This window comes from Biomphalaria glabrata, chromosome 7, assembly GCF_947242115.1.
Source record: "Biomphalaria glabrata chromosome 7, xgBioGlab47.1, whole genome shotgun sequence".
In the NCBI taxonomy this organism is placed as follows: domain Eukaryota; kingdom Metazoa; phylum Mollusca; class Gastropoda; family Planorbidae; genus Biomphalaria; species Biomphalaria glabrata.
The window spans coordinates 42,772,116-42,789,147 of record NC_074717.1 but is presented as its reverse complement, the minus strand read 5'-3'; the positions used below and the strand labels follow the sequence as shown (position 1 = coordinate 42,789,147).

Genomic DNA, 17,032 nt, shown 5'->3' with positions numbered 1-17,032 from the left:
TTGTGTTGGTGAGTTTACGACATTGTGTTAGTGAGTTTACGACATTGTGTTAGTGAGTTTACGACATTGTGTTGGTGAGTTTACGACATTGTGTTGGTGAGTTTACGACATTGTGTTGGTGAGTTTACGACATTGTGTTGGTGAGTTTACGACATTGTGTTGGTGAGTTTACGACATTGTGTTGGTGAGTTTACGACATTGTGTTGGTGAGTTTACGACATTGTGTTGGTGAGTTTACGACATTGTGTTGGTGAGTTTACGACATTGTGTTGGTGAGTTTACGACATTGTGTTAGTGTGTTTACGACATTGTGTTAGTGTGTTTACGACATTGTGTTGGTGAGTTTACGACATTGTGTTGGTGAGTTTACGACATTGTGTTGGTGAGTTTACGACATTGTGTTGGTGAGTTTACGACATTGAGTTAGTGTGTTTTACGACATTGTGTTGGTGAGTTTACGACATTGAGTTAGTGTGTTTACGACATTGTGTTGGTGAGTTTACGACATTGTGTTGGTGAGTTTACGACATTGTGTTGGTGAGTTTACGACATTGTGTTGGTGAGTTTACGACATTGTGTTGGTGAGTTTACGACATTGTGTTGGTGAGTTTACGACATTGTGTTGGTGAGTTTACGACATTGTGTTAGTGAGTTTACGACATTGTGTTAGTCTGTTTACGACATTGTGTTAGTGAGTTTACGACATTGTGTTAGTGAGTTTACGACATTGTGTTAGTCTGTTTACGACATTGTGTTAGTGAGTTTACGACATTGTGTTAGTGAGTTTACGACATTGTGTTAGTCTGTTTACGACATTGTGTTGGTGAGTTTACGACATTGTGTTGGTGTGTTTACGACATTGTGTTAGTGAGTTTACGACATTGTGTTAGTCTGTTTACGACATTGTGTTGGTGAGTTTACGACATTGTGTTAGTGAGTTTACGACATTGTGTTAGTGAGTTTACGACATTGTGTTAGTCTGTTTACGACATTGTGTTGGTGAGTTTACGACATTGTGTTGGTGTGTTTACGACATTGTGTTAGTGTGTTTACGACATTGTGTTAGTGTGTTTACGACATTGTGTTAGTGTGTTTACGACATTGTGTTAGTGTGTTTACGACATTGTGTTGGTGAGTTTACGACATTGTGTTAGTGTGTTTACGACATTGAGTTAGAGACCTGCTTGGCTCTTCTCTCCAAACCTAATCAATAAGTCTTTAACTGAGTTCCCCGTCGATCTACGTGTGTACAATCTCAACGAAGGGGGCCACAAGGATCACGTTAGTGACTGGATGCCCGAAATAGCGGCACTAAAGCGAATAGTTGATAGACTGTGAGACCAGGCGTCAGGGGTTCCAACTTTAGAAACTTGTAAAGTACTATCACTGTGACTTTGTTGTGTGTAAAGAAATATAGGTATAAAGTGTATGTATTTTGACATTAAAGGGACACTACATGCTCACTGTATATTAGCCCACATTGTGTCGTGTGACATTAAGATTGTTTTTTAGACTTTTGTTTATTGTGTAACAGTATGGATGACAGACATGCAGGACCGAAGTGACCTAAAAGGGGTGGGGGTTGGGACAATTCACGACAGACTGCCTGGCTATGTTTGTAAAATGTTTTACATGTTTCGGATGTTCCTTCAGAGTTGAAGATAATTACTTCCTAGTCCAAACCTTCCGCAGGACGACGTGGGATGGGAGCGGGCAGGGTTTGAACTAATAATACTAATAGAGAGTTGTTGATAGCATTATTATTTTGGGCATCTAGGTGTGTATAGTAGGTAATGTCTCAGAAACATTGTAGATCTAGGATCTCTATTAAGTTCCCCTTTCAGACATAGCGATCTATGGGGCATATGATGTATAGTTCATGTTTTTGTAGCGCACGGTGAACGAGGGTAGCATGTGGCCAACACAACGACCAAACGCCTTTACTTTTCCCCAAATAATGTCAGGTACCTATTAGGGCTAGAAGGACTTAGAGGCGCCCTAAAGATCCCGAAATTTAAAAAATCCCAGTCTTCGCCAGGATTCGAACCCGGGATCCTTCGATTCAGAAGCTAAGCGAGTGAAAACACAGAAAACAGCATCAACAAATAAAGAGTGTTACACATTGTTCTAATTTAAAGAAGAGTTTTTAAATTAATCACAAGATTGAAAACTAAAAATATATTGAAAAATATTTCTTTAATTTTGAAGAAAAAAAAACAACAACACACAGAGGTTAGCATTGAATTAAATCCTCAAAATTAGAACTCGAATAACAAACATGGCCAAATCCAACTATTGCATAAGTCTTAAGAACAACAGAAATCTAGTGAAACAGGGGAGGTCAATGCAGCACAGGTCTTAGAAGAAATGGACAGCCAAAGCATTACAGATTACATGAAACTTGGACCTCCATGACAAAGTAGGAAACGGGGAACAACATAAGTTTCTATCAAGTACAGGTTCCGCCTCTGACGGTTTCGACATTACAACATGGTCTGAAGAATAGGTAATGTCGATACTAAATATTTTTCACGGTTTCGCCATTACGTTTCGGAAACTAGATAGAGTACTTATGTGATAGCAACATAAAATTTTAACAAGAAAAAAATAAAATTCAAACATGCAAAATCACAAAAAAATACTAAAAAAAAAAAAATCCTGTAGAAGGGAAAAAACACAAAATTATCGATATATATTTCAATAATGCAATATTTATGCCCCTTTTCTATATAAAAAAAATAATCAATTACCACTAAATAATTAACTAATTCGTTAATTTTTTAATGAAGTCATGTGTTGTCATCGACAATAAATAATTATGTAAAGTTTCAACTTGACCCAAGAATGGGAAGAGGGAGATAAAACGTGTACAAGATTTATGACAGACAGACAGAGTGAGTTGATACGAATCTTTATAAAATTATTGTGTGCTGTTAATAGCAAGAAACCTTTTTCTTTTAAGCTTTCACCTCCCAATTTAAATACACCAATATTGTTTCATTTATATATATATATATATATATATATATATATATATATATATATATATATATATATATATATATATATATATATATATATATGTTTGTGTGTGTGTGTGTGTTGTTATGAAGTACCCAAAGCACGTACTAAGTCAGTCCGGGTCATTCATGTGCTCCAGGATTGTATTACAGCCCACGTATCAGGGCAGCAAACAGCAGATGTTGCAGGTGATCAATAACATAAATACAAAGTATAACAACAGAAAGATTATCAGCACTCCCACAGGCAGGAAACGAAACGGCAAAATTATAAACATTCAACACATCAAAAGAAAAGACGCCATTTAAATTATTAGCTGTGATGTTGTGCTATTTTGATAAATGAGTTAAGGTTTTAAAACATTCTATTTTTGGAGGCCAATGTCATGAAGTTCAAAAAGAATTTTAGGATAAACTTTCAAGTTATCAACAAGACTCAAATAGTCTATTATTTTACTTTCATTTAGAGAACTCGGTGGTGATTAAGTCTAGTTTAAAATATCAAACATTGGCCAATGGAATCATTCATTATACAGAACAAGACACAACATCTACAATGGTGGTATACTGTACACCTGCTACACTTTTTCTTATCTTGTTTCCATTTCAAAGTAAGTTAAAAGTAAGGTTCCCCTTTCAGACCTCGCGAATCTAATCGGGTATGGCTGCCTGGTCGTGCGGTTTGCGCGCTGGACTGTCGCTCGGATTTATTGACGGTCGAGGGTTCAAACCTCCCATCCCCCGTCGTCCTGCGGGAGGTTTGGACTAGGAAGTAAACTATCTTCAACTCTGAAGGAACATCCGAAACATGTAAAACATTTTACAAACAAACAAGGTCGTCTTTACTGTGGCCCAGGGTTAACGAGGGTGTCATGTGGCCTGCACAACGTCAAGCCAAACTTACTTTTCCCAGACTAATGTCAGGTACCCATTAGAGCTGAGTGAACTCAAAGGCGCCCTAAAGATCCCGAAATTAAAAATAAGTGTCCACCAGGATTCGAACACAGGACCCTTGGATTCGGAAGCGAATCGCTTTACCGCTCATGAACCGCGCTTCCAATTTCCATTTACAAAATGCTTAACTCTTAGGACAGGAGCGGCCATAGTAATACGCGGGGCCCTAACGAGAGCCGTTTGTTAGGCTCTATATGAGAACCCTGTGTGGGGCCCTAAACTAGAGCCCTATGTGGGGCCCTAAACGAAAGTCCTATGTGGGGCCCTAAACGAGAGCCATATGTGGGGCTCTAAACAAGAGCCCTATTTAAGACCCTAAACGACAGCCCTATGTGGGGCCCTAAACGATAGCTCTATGTGGGGCCCTAAACGAGAGCCATGTGTGGGGCCCTAAACAAGAGATACATGTGGCCCTAAACCAAACTTTAACCTAAAATATTATGCAAAGTGTTTTCAAGGTAATGGTTGTAAGATGTCGGATAGGCTTCGACAATACCGAGAAACAAGATTTTGTTTAGGAGAATCGTTTTCACATAGATTCAATGCACTTTATTTCAGTCTATAGAGTATTACTACGGTACACTAGAGTACGTGTTGGTGGCCCCGCCTATTTCTATGTTGGACTGACGGGGACAAAGAAACAATCTTCATATCGCGTGGCCTCCCTTATCCGCTTTGGTTCGAACTCGTTATATAATGGAGACGCCTCTGTTAGACACCCCAAAGACGCCTTTGCTTGACGACATAGTCGTATGAGCAATTATCATATTTTTTATATAATGAAGACGCCTCTGTTAGACACCCCAAAGACGCCTTTGTTTGAAGACACAGTCGTATGAACAATTATCATATTTTTTTATATAATGAAGACGCCTCTGTTAGACACCCCAAAGACGCCTTTGCTTGAAGACATAGTCGTATTAGCAATTATCATATTTAGGATTGTACGTATAGGAGATATACAAGGTTTTCTTATTTCCAGGAGGTTCTATTGTCACTCCGACAATTAAAAATAAAACAATAGAAAAGATAGAATTAAAAGATGCCTTTATATTAATAGAATCCATATGCTGCATGTAAATAATTTAATTCCGAAAGGGACGAGGAATCAAATATTTGTCTGGCGACTGGAAAAAGTCTGTAACATAATGTTTAGATTTACAATTCAAAACAAGTAAAAATAATATTAGGCAATAATTTCGTATAACCCAAACTATTTATATATATAACTAAATGTATCTGAGGGAAGGGGGATAATTATAAAGTGAGAGAAGGCACACAGGTTATGCCCGGAAGCAATATTCGGCCTAGATATGAAATATCAATGTCACTGAACTAAACATTTTTGGATAAAAAAAAGAAAGGCAAAAAAGAGGTTGGTTAGATTATATATATATTGGGGCGGGCAAAATAGTTAATTGTATCATAAGGACTAGCTAATAAAATATGGAGCGCCCTGTTTTAAAAAAAAACAATAACTTAGGCCAATGTACATAATTAATATTGCTCCTTGCTGGGACAGATGCCGATGTTACGTTAGGGTGAAATGCTTTTTCAGAGCTCCATGTGTTAAAGAAATTGTAACAGTTTTTCTCTTGAGATCTCGCGGATGTAAAAGAAAGGCGAGTGGGGGGGGGGGGGGTTGGGGTGAGGATGATATCAAGGGGTGGGGAACAGACGCCCTGGGAATTGAGAGACAAGCTTATAAATGTCTCAATCTTAGAGAATTCTTCAGTCGAGTGCTTGAGAAACTAGAATGTCTGGTCCTTGGGGGGAGAGGGGGTGACGGAGTAGATGACAGGGAGAGGTGCGGTGCTGATGTTGAGAGTGTGTGTGTGTGTGTTTGTGTGAGACACCAGAGTCGCTGATGACGATAGACCATGGCGTGAGTGAGTATCTGTGTCTTTGTGTGTGACACCAGCGTCGCTGATGACGATAGACCATGGCGTGAGTGAGTATCTGTGTTTGTGTGAGACACCAGAATTGCTGATGACGATAGACCATGGCGTGAGTGAGTATCTGTGTTTGTGTGAGACACCAGAATTGCTGATGACGATAGACCATGGCGTGAGTGAGTATCTGTGTGTTTGTGTGAGACACCAGAGTCGCTGATGACGATAGACCATGGCGTGAGGGAGTATCTGTGTGTTTGTGTGTGACACCAGAGTCGCTGATGACGATAGACCATGGCGTGAGGGAGTATCTGTGTGTTTGTGTGAGACACCAGAGTCGCTGATGACGATAGACCATGGCGTGAGTGAGTATCTGTGTTTGTGTGAGACACCAGAATTGCTGATGACGATAGACCATGGCGTGAGTGAGTATCTGTGTTTGTGTGAGACACCAGAATTGCTGATGACGATAGACCATGGCGTGAGGGAGTATCTGTGTGTTTGTGTGAGACACCAGAGTCGCTGATGACGATAGACCATGGCGTGAGTGAGTATCTGTGTTTGTGTGAGACACCAGAATTGCTGATGACGATAGACCATGGCGTGAGTGAGTATCTGTGTTTGTGTGAGACACCAGAATTGCTGATGACGATAGACCATGGCGTGAGTGAGTATCTGTGTTTGTGTGAGACACCAGAATTGCTGATGACGATAGACCATGGCGTGAGTGAGTATCTGTGTGTTTGTGTGAGACACCAGAGTCGCTGATGACGATAGACCATGGCGTGAGTGAGTATCTGTGTTTGTGTGAGACACCAGAATTGCTGATGACGATAGACCATGGCGTGAGTGAGTATGCAACTTCATATGTGAATGTGTGTTGAATATGTTGGCGAGATAGAGGGAAAGAGAAAGAAATGGAGAAAGACAGAAAAGGGCAAATAGAAAGAGAAAAAAGAGAGGAACAGATACAGAAAGGAAGAAAATTACGGAGAGAAAGAAAGGGTGAGAGAGAGGAGAAAAGAAAGAGAGAGATGCAGTAGAGAAGGGGAGAGAGAAAGAAAGAGAGAGACGTAATCCAAAGTGAAACAATAAGAGAGAGTATTGAGAAAGGGAGGGGGAAAAGGAGAGAAAGAGGAAGAGAGAGGAAGAGAGAGGAATAGAGAGAGAGACGGGTGAACAGATGTGTTTTGAGAGAGACAAATACTGTGGGTCTAAACTTACTCTACAGTTAAGTCTGAATTTTTAACATTTTGTTTTCCTAAGGAACATCTTTCGCACTTCTGTTATTATGTTTTAACTCTGGCTGACTTACATAAGTGTACCGAGAGGTAGGTGCATTTTGAAAGGGTCAGGAAAAGAAAGAATTTCTGATAGCAGGAAAAGAATTTCCGATTGTAGGAATATAAAGAATTTCTGATTGCAAGAAGAAAATAGTTTGGCCTAAAACAGCCACGAACATTTCTATCATGATAGTAGTTATCCCGAACCATGGTTAAGTCTCTGAAAAAAACAAACCTCGGGCAATACTTTTCAGATTTTACTTAACGCCCGGGTGAAAACGGCCGGTAGAGGGGGCGATTAAGACAAAATGGAAGCAAAACAGAACTTCCGTTTGGGGTGCCTAAAGACTGAGTCCATTGCACCAGCGGGGATGGAAGCGAGCTAGAAGTAGATCTAGCCTGGATTTTAAAGAGTTCTACGTGTCATAAACATATCAATAAATAATAGATAACTTATGCAATGGTCGCTGGCCTTAAGAAGCTGACAGTGTCAACATCACGAGTTCGATACCCAATTTCTGTCTTTTTTTTTTTTTTTTTTTTTTTTTTAAATTAATTATTTTTAAATATTTATTTTATTGTACCTTATATAATGGGAAAAAATTATTTAAAAAAATTGTTTTTCTTGTTATTTGATCTACCATTGAATACTTCGTGTTCACTAGTACAAATAATCCCTGTGTTTGTTTGTCGTACACATCTCTACAAGGTTGAACCTGCACTGGTTTGATCTAGTTTTTTATTGAACGCATTGAATGGCATTGTAGAGAGCAGTAGTTCTCAACACGTATATATCAATACCTCAAGAAACTGAATTTGTTTTTTAAAAGTCAAGATAGGCCAATCTTTTGTCTTAAACGAACCTATAGGCTTACGACTCCCCAAGGTAATGACACAATGAACACAAAGGTCTATGGCTCCATATAACCCCCCCCCCCTTTTCCCCTCCACGAATACTTTTAAAAAACTTCATCATTGTTGTGGAAGCAGTGGAATGGTTATGTACTTAGGAGATCAAACTCTTGTTTAGATACTGTACAGAGATAAGACGATGCGTTTGGGGCAATAATAGTCTCATTCCTTTTGTTGAGGTTAATATGAATAGTGAATACTTTGTGATAGCAAGATGTGTGTAAAACCAAACAAACAAGCAGAATATAAAGCATAATTTAAAAAAATGGAAAAACCGCAAAACACAGACATATCTCTCAATACTGCAAGTTTAGCTCCATTTTTATACATAAAGCAATACTAATTATTTATTTTTTTACCCCCTTAATGATTACCTAATTTGTTAATTTTTGGATTGATTCAGGTGTTGACATCGACAATGAACAATTTGGGGATGAGGAGAAAGCGTGTACAAGCTTTGTACCAGTCAGTCAGACGGATAGAGTTAATGTAAGCTTGGTACCAGACTTACAATAAGTTACAGAATTGTTGAATCGAAGAAAACATAAGGCCATAATATTAAAAAAATACAGAAATATTTTTATTTTGAGATCTAAGGTTATCCAAATTTTGCTAATGCTAAGTATGAATTCAATCTGCAAATGATTTTATAGCATTTCAAATTGGGTGGCAGTTATTCTTAAGTGAAAATGAATTATTCATCGTTAATCTATTTCTGTCACAGATTTTTCTAGACTTAGCATAAATATATGAAGATGCAAATAATGCACACATTCTTTGAACGAGATTGTACATTTGGAAAACTAGGATTTGACTTTAGTTAAATCAGTAAATTTAGAAAGCCTTCAGGATGGAAGACCTAGAAGACTTAAAAGTAAAGTAGCAATCATACATTAAACTCTGAACCATAATCTTCAAATACAAAACCTAATAAAATACTCATAAAGACATAAAAATAAAGGCGCATTCCTCGATCCATATGCTAGAATAAATGTGTACCAATACTCTTTCTTCCCTTAGTGCTATTAGAGCATGGAATGGGTTGCCTGAGCCAGCCAGGAAAAACCAGCGACTTGGCAGAATTTAAGTCATTGGTTAATATGCATGACTAGATGCAAGACGCGTAAAACGTAATCATTTTTTTTGTTGAAGTAAAGTTTGCATCCTATAAGATAAGATAAAATAAGATAAGACACTTCTAGAACCTAATATTGGAATATTTAGAAATAATGACTTAAGATGTTTATTAGATTGGAGTTTCATAAATCTACACTGCAGGTTTCGTTTCACTACTTGATGGTACGTACTAAAAAGCATTTTGAAAATTTCTTTTTGAAAAGCACCTCAAGTTTAAAAATCTGTCAGATTCTTTAGAAAACGTAAGCCTGTCTATCTTCACAGCAGTCAATGAATTAAAACTCGCGAAATGTGACATTTTAATTCACTGATGTGTAAATTTAAAAAAAAAATGTTTTTGTTTGAAACCTTTAAGGTGCCCCCCCTCCCCCCAAGAGATCGTTGATCAATTGATTTGCGTGTATTTTAATATTTACTTTGTTCACCAGAACTAGGTCAGGTCGTCGCGAAGTGGGCGACTACTGTCAATCAAAACAAGAACAGAACTTTCTATGTTGTGTCTGTTGTATTTATGTGCATGTTTCTGTTGTGTTGTCTTTATATGAGAACAGAGCCCTTGTAATCACAACAAATCTCCATAAGGATCAATATAGCAGTCTTAGTCTTGGTCTTAGTCTTGGTCTTAGTCTTAGTCTTGGTCTTGGTCTTAGTCTTGGTCTTAGTCTTGGTCTTAGTCTTAGTCTTGGTCTTCATGTGACAGAGAAAATCTGTGGAATAGCACTAGCTCTTTGTTCAGTTTCCAAACTCATTGCTGAGTGTATAGGCTAGTGTTACCAATGGCCACATTATTCAAAATATAAATGGAAGCGAATATGCAATAAAAATGAGTTAATGTCTTCATATTAATGACTTTGTAGAAAAAAAGAATTAATGATTATTTGCCTGTACTTTTGATCCAGCAATCTGGAAAATAAATAAATTCTCTCCACTTCCCATATTTACATTTCACTTTAATAAAAATCGAAACTGTTATCAAATCTACTCACGTTCAGTAGATTAACGATGGCAACTTTAAAACATGCATCATTATCATTTATTATTTGCAAACTTTCGAAACGACACCTAGTTCTCTTTGACACCACTCAGCATTAGGAAGTTTTGAGAACCACTCCACTTAAGGGTGTCGCTCGACGATCCCCCACGACCCACCTCAGTTAATTCTCTGGAAATGTCAGAGGAACATTCTGTCGATTAGCAGATTTTTTTTTTCATTACGTATGTCTTTGTCTGAATAGTTGGAACAAACTTATGCCGTCACATGATTACACTAGAATGTCATTTGTACGATTAGTGCATATGAGTCAGTGCAACGGTATTTAGCTAAATATGCTAAGGTAAACATTACTATTAACTAGTTTATTAATTCGATTTAGTGTCTACTCCCATTTGCGACAATCGATTCAGTGGTGATGATACATTTAAGCAGATTCCTTGTAATCCTTGTTTTCATATCAGGGGCGGATTGTTAAAATAGAGCCTGGCATTAAAATGCAGCCCGGGCCACAAATTGTGTTCGTCCTTCAGGGAACAGTACCAGGAAAAAGAAGAAGAGGCAGCCAGAGAAAGCGATGGAGAGACAACATCAAAGAATGGACGGGCCTGGGAATGAAAGAGATTCTATCCAACGCAGTAGATAGGAATGGAGAAAGTCAACAGATCTAGTGTGGTGCCCCAACTGTCCAACAGACCAAGGGATAGGTGAAGGTGTAGGATGATGAACACCCATTCGCACCTGTCTACATATGTTAATGCTTCAAAAACTGACCATCAATGGACAAAACATGTATATGTAAGTGTACTGTGCAACGTAACTCATCTCTGCACCTTCTGGTATCTTTCACTACACTTCGTAACGTACTGTACTTTAGGTAGACTATTCCACCATTAAGAACAAGGGGTTAGGATGGTATTACTCTGTAAGTTAGGATGGTATTACTCTGTAAGTTAGGATAGTATTACTCTGTAAGTTAGGATGGTATTACTTTGTAAGTTAGTATGGTATTACTCTGTAAGTTAGGATGGTATTACTCTGTAAGTTAGGATGGTATTACTTTGTATGTTAGGATAGTATTACTTTGTAAGTTAGGATGGTATTACTCTGTAAGTTAGGATGGTATTACTCTGTAAGTTAGGATGGTATTACTTTGTATGTTAGGATAGTATTACTCTGTAAGTTAGGATGGTATTACTCTGTAAGTTAGGATGGTATTACTCTGTAAGTTAGGATGGTATTACTCTGTAAGTTAGGATGGTATTACTCTGTAAGTTAGGATGGTATTACTTTGTATGTTAGGATAGTATTACTCTGTAAGTTAGGATGGTATTACTCTGTAAGTTAGGATGGTATTACTTTGTATGTTAGGATAGTATTACTCTGTAAGTTAGGATGGTATTACTCTGTAAGTTAGGATGGTATTACTTTGTATGTTAGGATAGTATTACTCTGTAAGTTAGGATGGTATTACTCTGTAAGTTAGGATGGTATTACTCTGTAAGTTAGGATAGTATTACTCTGTAAGTTAGGATAGTATTACTCTGTAAGTTAAGATGGTATAGCTCTGTAAATAGTTCCTATTTCATACCTTTTGGTCTATAAGTAGATTATGTAAAGGTCATCTGATTTTGTGGCCTACGGTTAACGAGGGTGTCATGTGGCCAGCACAACGAAGAACCGCCTTTACCTATCCCTAACTAATGCCAGGTACCCATTAGAGCTGGGTGGACTCAAAGGCGCTAAAAGATAACGACATTTAAAAAATCCCAGTCATCACCAGGATTCGAACCCGGGACCCCCAGTTCAGAAGCCAAGCGCTTTACCGCTCAACCACCGCGCCTCCTATATTTCTAAATAAGTAGGGGAAAAAGAAAAAAAATATTCAAAAATGATAGCCGCTAAACTGGATAAATTTTTATATGTGATTAAATTATGTAAACTTAGTTCAAATAGCAAAACATTGAGAATGACAGCAAGGAAGTTATAGACCTGGTTCCGGTCACTGTTATACTTGCTGTTTTAGCCATGTGTCCATCACTATTGCCTCCTTCAATCAACAATGCCCCTCCCCCATCCACCCGCCCCAGTGCAGTCTAGACAAACCTGTCCACCTAAATTTGCTGGCATTATACCCGGCAGCAGTCACAGTTAAAAAGCTTACACATTAAACCTGGAGATCTCTAGGGAAACGTGTCAACAAGATCAGAATCAAATTAGCATTTCCTTTTCATTGCCATGTACTTTAAAATTTAATTGAAGGATTATTCCGAACCACAAGTGGCAGTGACCATGAGCGCAGTATGCAATAGGAGCGGTAAGATGTAGATGTGGAAAACTAGGGTATTAGGTTAGGAAAGAATATTACTTTTTAAAAACAAAGCTTGTCTAATGGAAAGAACCGCTAATTACTGCCGTTTATCTCATGATGACAGGATTTAGCTTCAATTCTGCTATGTAAAAATGAATTAATTAGTTGCTTAATGATTCATGTATTGTCATCGACTATAAATACTTTTGCAAAATTTCAATTTGATTCGAGAATGGGAAGTGGGAAAAAAAAACGTGGAAAAAGTCATAAGAGGACTGAATCCATATGTACATTTACATCTCTCATTAAGTACCATTTATTTCCCTACTTTCAAAATCAAACGGTATAATGAATCACAAACAATAAATTAACTAATTGTTTAACTTTTTTTGTGTGTGCCAAGTTTTAGCTGGATACTAGAATGGAATGTGGAGAAAAAATAACATGTTCAAACTTTTTACCAGATAGACAGACAGAGTGAGTTGGTATACGCTTTGTAAAAATAATAATAAAGAACTAAAATAGAAGAAACCAAACAGAGCTTGATTTTGAAACTGTCCCTTGAATGAACCAATACTTAGTGCTATGATAGTCTTATTTCAGAATCATGCATGAACAGTTTCTGCTATGTGTTTCAATTCATCTCAGCGTGAGTACACATATGCAAGCCTATTTATATATGACTGAACATCATTTGCTTGTAAATCTGGGACACGTCGAGGGAGGGAAGAATGTTGCGGACTATACACTCCATGCACTATACGAGTGTTTCCAAAACAATGTTCCGCGGAGTTCTCGTGTTCCGCGAAACCTGAATAGTTGTTCCACGAGCTACTGAAATAATTCACTAGCAGGCCACCACGTGAATTAATCTCTCTTTAAAAAATTAGCAAAGTGTTCCGTTAAATACTCAGAATGAGCGAAGTGTTCCATTAAGGAATAAGTTTGGGTACACTGCACTACACAAATGAAGTTATGATCCCTGTAAGTCAGTTTAACTCTTTAACCTCTGCAAATGTTACCTCTATAGTAGTCCAAGTTTGAGAAAATTAAGATTCAGGCTTATAGACTAGAGTCACTAGACAAACTGTTGTGTTATTATCTCTTCAGCCTGAACTGCCTCAAACAAACAAGCCACAACATTTACTGGACTAGGCCAAGATGGTGGAGCAATTCTTCTATTACTCATGTGCAAAGTCAAATCTAGAAAATGAAAGGGCCTCCTTCAGTCACGAAGCGACTATGAATCCTCTCATGGAAATGAGATGAATGCGCCTGGGCATTAGCTGTGGTCGGAACGATGTCGCCCACACATCAGTCCCCCCCCCCCCTTTCCACAAAGGTGATGTATCCAAAGGAGCGGTAAGTGCCGATAAAGTTTGAGGTCAGCGGCGTCGCAGGCTCTGCCAGGGTGTAGCACTGAGTGCAGCAAACTTCAGCAAAGGTGGCCTGATTTTTCCCACTTCGTTGACTCCTGAAGCTTTTTCCATGATTGGGTAGAGCTGCGAGGCAGCAGAGGTTTGAATTCAGAGTTTTCCTTCCCCTAGGAGGGTAGCCAGCAATGGCTAACAAGCACCGAGTGTTGAAGTATATGTGCGTGTGTGTATTTTATGGTGTCGGTGGGAAGAGGTTAGCAGTGATTGTGAATGATTGTCGTTTCTTGGTCTTAGTAGTGGAGATAACTCCATAACGTGATACTGAAAGGTTGCGTTATTGTAGTGACTTAGATTTTGTTTATAGAATATTATTACTTAAGTCTTAGTATATTTATTTTATTTCATATCAGATTGAATTTGTCTATATTCTAAATAAAGTTACATCTAGTATTGTTCACAAAAGGAAGTTATTCAAGTTATTTGAAGTTTTATTAGTTAAAACATATTACGCCTACAGCGATTTAGCTGTCTACCAGCAGTTTGGTGCTACAAGACAACGACCGGTAACAACACCACCACCCCGCCCAAAGCCTACAGGTTTAGGCGCCAGCACTCGCCTTCAACCCCTCTCCTGTTATCCGCCTGACTTAATAACTGAGCCACACGTGAAGGCCAGGAGTTGGACTGTTGTCAGAGGTAGAAAATGAAATAATGTAGATATGTAAAGCATTAAAAAAAATACAGTAAGACCGAATGAACCAAGGTTTCTCTTATACATTTGATTTGGGCAGGGGTCAAAAGTGAAACGTGGAAGAACCAAATTAGCTCAGCAGACGTTGTGTTGAAAGATCAATAAGTATCGCCAAACTATGTTTACACTGAAAGTACTAGGTCTAGGCCTACTATTACTCTTGAAACAGATTTAAATTCTTGTAGACTAAACCAATGTGGGGGGGGGGGGGGGGGGCGGGAAAAGAAGGAGGTGTAAAATAAACTATCTCACACTAAAATGGCGCAGAAACTCCTAGATTGAAATCACCAGCAAATGGGAAATAATTCCCACAAAGGCTAAAACAAACAAGGAATTATCACCAGCAAGTAGGATTCTCTCAATGGGAGTCATCCTTGAAATGGTTTGGTCACCAAGGGTTGGTCCCAAAGCGTCGGTAGCCAAGGGTTTGTCAGAAAAAGTTTGTTGGCCACCACTGCAACATTCATTCTAGATTATTCTACATTTTAAGTTTTATTTAGTTCAAGGTGTATTTGCTTCAGAGAACTGAATGGGCCACATTTACCAATCGTAAACGAACATTTAGTCACGTGCTTCCCTATCTCCTCTTCTATACAACCTACAACCTAATTCGAATCATCAATTGTTATCACGTGACCGTTTCTTTCGGTGAATGAGATCCATTGCTATCCTTTTATAATACTCAGAAAGACACAAAGATAAAGGCACATTTATTATTTCATATGCTATGACAAATTTGTACAGTCTTCAGTCTGCCCTAGTGCCATTATATTGTTGTATAATGGCAAATGGCAAGACAAAATACCAGATACAGAAGTCCTTCGAAGAGCGTGTCTGCAAAGCATCCACACAATCCTGATGCAGTCCCAGCTGCGATGGGCAGGTCACGTCTACAGAATGGAAGACCACCGCATCCCTAAACGACTCTTGTATGGCCAACTAAGCGAAGGAAAGCGCTCGCAAGGTGGTCAAAGAAAGTGCTTCAGGGACACCCTCAAAGCTTCTCTGAAGGCGTTCAGCATAGACCCAGGCACCTGGGAGACAGAGGCACATGACAGAGCATCATGGCGTCGCGCTGTGAAAACTGGCGCACAGGTTGCTGAGGAAAAAAGAACAACGCTGGCAGAAGAAAAACGCCAGAAAAAAAAAAGCAAGACAAACGACACTAGTTCCAGCTGGAATAACCTGCCCAGTGTGCGGCCGAACATTCCGGGCTCACATAGGTCTCACCAGCCACATGAAGAGGCATAAAACCCCAGTGCAAAGCCCTCAGCCCCCTGGATGACAAAGTGATCATCATCGAACCACGATGGACGAACTATATATTGCTGTAACCCTGCCTTGCAACAGTGCTTGAGATGCGCACTAGCGCACTGTTGAACGTAAACAGGAAGACACTAGAAGAGAGAGAACAACAGTGCATCAGGGATTGTGAAGAGTCTGAATGTTTGGAAAACTAAGGAGCCAACTTTTGTGCTGCCTGAAGGTTGTAGTAGGGACCTAGAGCGAAGCGGGAAAGGCTGTCGTTGGTCCACATTCGGGTTAAGTAGCAAAGAACTGGTATACTTAGTAGTAAGACTCTGAGGAAGCTGAAGGATGTTATGTATTTGCCCTAGTGAATAAACACAACTATTTATTTCCTGTTAGACTGTGTTGAATTGCCTGCCTTTTCGTTGAGTGCCTACCCTAAAGTTACAATATCATTAAACGGGTTGCCTGGAATCAGCAAGAGTTTCTATTTAACATGCGTGACTAGATTAACACATGACTTTGCGAAGGACCTAATTATACTCTGTTAAAGAAAAGATAAATACAAAGCCACCTTGTATAATACTACGTAATACTATACATTTCTAGATCTGCTTCGTTATAATTAAGATTAACAGCATAGGATAACTTATCCCATGCTGGATAAGAGAGAGAAAGGTTCACTCACTCGATTTACAGTGCAGTTAACAAGTCCGTTTCCTCACTTCTGCTATTAAAACCGTTATCCAAAATTGAAATTGCCTCCACCTTGCCACGAGGTAGAGCAGACGCACACAAAAAAAAAAACCTGGCCCTTCCGTTGAATCAAAATCAGCTTAGCCTCACAGCGAGGCAGTGCGCGCAGGAAACGTGGGGCGGACAGTAGTGCGATGTGTTGAACAAAGCCAAGGGAATGGGGAGGGAATGGGTAGAGGGGGGGGGGAAGCAACAGCGGCATCGCAATCTACGCACGCGCTTTGACGTCACTCGGCAATTTACGGGCGTTATCACCGCTTCCGAGACGTCTAATTAGGCGACGTCAACCTTCTCTCACGTCCCGAGTCCTAAAGTAGGTCAAGACCTAATTTCAGAGTATATTGTTGGTAAAATGGAACTGTTCGTCTCGAAAACTCAATAGTTGGCCTGCACTAAATTGT

General features: G+C 39.0%; 1 protein-coding gene across 8 annotated transcripts in view; it reads right to left on the bottom strand.

Annotated features, from left to right (window-relative positions):
• The window catches only part of LOC129927497 (uncharacterized), a 115,615-nt gene that overhangs the window by 36,033 nt on the left and 62,550 nt on the right, over nt 1-17,032 (bottom strand). The window contains exon 1 of one of the 8 annotated variants that reach the window (XM_056037067.1): nt 16,564-16,724. The exons of the other annotated variants lie outside the window; for them this stretch is intronic. The gene's annotated coding sequence lies outside the window, so the exon portion shown is untranslated. Of the gene's footprint in view, nt 1-16,563; nt 16,725-17,032 lie in introns of those variants that run through there. 8 annotated transcript variants of the gene reach the window in all.